Here is a 3,976-nt window from a genome sequence, read left to right as displayed (position 1 = left end):
GAAGGCAGGAGACCAGGCTTTTCAAGGCCAAGCTCAGCTACACAGCAAGTTGGGGCTAGCCTGGGCTATGCAGCACTGAAATTTTAAAATCTTTGGCTTATAATTGTAATGGGAAGTAAAGGCCTGGATGAGTTGCTGAAATTCTTGCATTGTAATGCTTGCTAAGAACTTCGAGTGGTGCTAAGAACTTTGGGCCTTTGGACTCTGAGAGGCCCAGGGATAAGATAAATAAGAATGAGGAGGTAAACAGGAATCTTCCTCCACCCCCTGCAATTGCCCCAGATAGAAGTCATTGTTTTCCAAGCCTGCCTCATTCCTGTATCCTTCATGACCATGTATTACCGGTAAACCACTTACCACATATGTATTATTTGCCCTTTGCTTGGATTCCTCACATGAGTCTAAAAGCTCCCCAAAACTTGAACAAGGGGCTGAATGATCTGTGGGTCAGTCATGCTAGCCTGAAATTAAGCTCCCTCACCTCACCTGACTTTGGTAGTTGGTCTCTAATTTTTCTGTAACATAATCATGTCTTTACTAAGAGACAAGAGAACTTGTAATAGGAACAACCTTCAGTAAACTGGTCAGATGAAAAAAAAAGCACTTGTAAAATAGGCTTCAAGGACTTTCTAGAGCCACTCTGTCTCCTACTCTACTGACATATTTGTGGGATAGGCCTAGAGACCCCAGCAGGCAGAACAACTCAGGGGTGCTGAGGTTGTTGGCTATTTCATATGGCCTGGCCAGACAGGGAGAAAGAGCATCCCCTAGAAGGTTCTTAGTCTTATTCATAAAAATTTAAGAATGGACCCAAACATAAGCTTTAGGACAATTTTATTAGAATTTTAAAGAATTCTCAGGGCAGGCAAGGTCAGATGCTTGGCAGACTGGCAGCCACATGGCTGGGAGAAGGAAGCTTTAGAGAAGGAAGCATCAGAGAAAGCATGTTTAGAAAAGGGATATGAAGAAAAGGAGAGATTAAACTTTTCTAAAGGATTCAAGAAAAGTGGGAAGACTTACAGAGACCTACATGTCTGTGGCCGGGTCCAGAAGCTCTGCACTAGGAGGTGGGATTCCAGGCAGGAAAAGTTCACTATCTCATGTACTAGGTATTCCACTCATCTACTTAGCATGACTTAAGGTGAACCTGCCTTCCTAGGGGTGGTCCTATCACCAGGTGATTGACCAGTGAGGCTGGAAAGGTAGGTCCTCCAACAAATAGACTAGAGATATAGTCTTGACCAGTTAAATTTAGGGAGCTATTTGCTACTCTAATAATGACTCAGCCCATAATGCACTGACCATGCAAGCCTGACTACCCAAGTTCAATCCCTGGAACCCATGAGTTGGAAGGAGAGAACCAACCCCACAACATTGTGTGTGTGGGGGGGGGGGGGGGGGGCGGGGTAATGGCACCTTGTTCTCTGATGGTAGTATTTTCTCTTTGGGAACATGGATATGCTTGAAGCTTTATTACCCTGTGTATGTTTTTCTGCCTTTTTGGTTTTTGGTATTTCTTGTTACAGATTTTAGCCTGTGGGATGGCACACCCTTTAATCCCAGCACTCTCAGGGCAGGGGCAGGCAGATCTCTGTGAGATCAAGGCCAGCCTGGTCTACATAGTTCCAGGCCGGCTGGGACTACAGAAAGACTTGTCTCAGAACACACACACACACACACACACAGAGTAGGAATTTAAAATGAATATGAGTTTATAAGGTACTCTGATGGAACTATGGGTGCTGGGGATTGAACCCAGGATCCTTACACATGCTAAGGAAGTGCTCTACAACTGAACTACAGCTCAGCCCAATGTCCACATTTTTTAGGCTTTCTTGGAATGTATAAAATTCTCTGGGGCAAAGGTCCAGGCTTGTTTCAGGAAGGTTTGCCTTGAGGTGCCAGCTTTCTGAGGGCTCAGCTGGGGAGAGGGATGGGAAGTTAGCATTGTACCCACATTCATCTCTTCTTTCAGGTTTGGGGGGTAGATTTCCTAGTCCGAAAACCTGTTCCCTCTAGTGTCCCAACTTTTTGCAAAGGTTTGTATTGTGGTTTGAATTTGAAGTGTCCCCCATAGGTTCACATGTTTGAAAACTTGGTCCTGAGCCAGGCGTGGCGTGCACCTTTAATCCCAGGACTCGGGAGGCAGAGGCAGGTGGATCTCTGTGAGTTCAAGACCAGCCTGGGCTACACAGTGAATTCAGGCCAGCTGGGGCTACAGGGAGACCCTGTCTCAAAAAGACCACTCCCCTCCAAAAACAGAAAAGTTGGTCCAGAGCTGGTGGTGTCCTGAGCTGGTGGTGCTGTTTGAAAGGTTGTGGAACTTTTAGGAGATACAGTCTCACTTGAAGTGTGTCACTAAGGGAAGTTTTATAGCCCAGCTCCATTTCCTGTTCATGCTCTAACTGTGAATGCAAAGTAACCAGCTGCCACACTATCCTGCCACCATGCCTTCCCCACCGTGATGGACTGTCCTCTCAAGGGGTAAACTAAAATAAACCCTTATGCTCTCATGTCACCAATTGTCAGGTATTTGGTCACAGCAATAAGAAAATAACTAATACAATTTGGGAGGGGTAGTCTCAAGATCATGTGTAGATCTGAATATGTAAGCGGGATTGCTAAAGAAAATCTGCTTTCTTTGAAGGAGATGGTAAAGCACAGCTACACAGCCTGAGGACCTGAGTGCAGACCCCAAGTATCCATGTAAAAAGCCATGGTGGCCTGTGCCTATAATTCTAGAGCTGGGAGGCATAGATAGGTGGGTCCAAGAGCTTGATGGTCAGCCAGTTTAGGCAATCAGTGAGCTCCGATCCAGTGAGAGAGCCCTGTCAACAAAGTAGAGGGCAATAAAGACACCTGATGGTGCTCTTAGCCTGCATAGGTATACACATAGGCATGCACACACATGTATAACACACACACATACACAGTAAAAAAAAAAATTTAATTTTAAGATGCAGAATCAGGCTAGGCATGATAGCTGAGACCTATAATCTCAGTACTCCAGAGGCAGGGACAGGAGTATCACTTCAAGTCCAAAGCCAGCTTGGTCAACATAGAAAGTTCCAGACCAGCCAGTGCTACATAGACTGTCTCAAAAGGCCACTAAATATAAAGAGAACTGGTCGTGATGGCCAAAATGTATATTATATTGGTAAATGTTCATATGCTGTTTAAGCATGTTGAAAGCAGACTCTGGGAGTGAGGATGCCCTCCCTTGTCTCCTCCAAAATCCCTGTCCTGGGTCAAATTGCCCCCATAACTCTAACAAGGAGAAAGGAAGCCGTTAAGTATGAAAACACTATCCTCGAGAACAGAGCCAAGATAAACTATTCCTAACAGAATTACTATTGCTTATCCCATAATATAAAAATGCTTGAAGAGGGAACGGAATGGAGAAGCTCATCTGTGGAGAGTGCTCTGCTCTACCCAAAACCAATCAGGAACTCCCACATGACTGTCTCAGGGTGTCCCCAGTTGGTTTCTGCCAGCCGACTCTAATTGCCTGGTTTGATGTGTTATCTGTGTGCTGCTCTTTGTTCTTTCATTTGGAAACCCCCTCAGAGGGGACACTGGGCTCCTGATGGGGAACTCCATGATTGCCTCCACCAGGCTTCCTAGTCCGTCTCCGCTGGATGTTTGTAAGTCCTACCTTGGTAATGTTGCCTTTCATTTGCTCTCTCAACTGGGCCATGCCAGCTATCTGCTGGATCTTGGGAGTGTCCAGTTAGATGATGCTTTGCTATTATCTGCTGCTTCTATCTGCTACTTGCTAGATATTCTTTTACTTTTGCTTGCTATTCACTTCTTAGACTCATTCGAAACTGAGAGTGCACCAGCAGAGGTCATTCTCTGGACTCTACAGGACAATGATACACACCTGTATCCCATACTTGGGAAGATCAGAAGAGTGAGGTCTTCTGCTACATAAAAAGTTTTGAGGCCAGACTGAGCTACATGACTCTGTCTCAAA

Source organism: Nannospalax galili, unplaced genomic scaffold, assembly GCF_000622305.1.
Source record: "Nannospalax galili isolate Female #2095 unplaced genomic scaffold, S.galili_v1.0 scaffold1359, whole genome shotgun sequence".
Taxonomy (NCBI): Eukaryota; Metazoa; Chordata; class Mammalia; order Rodentia; family Spalacidae; genus Nannospalax; species Nannospalax galili.
The sequence above is the reverse complement of the archived record's forward strand: the minus strand, read 5'-3'. Positions refer to the sequence as shown.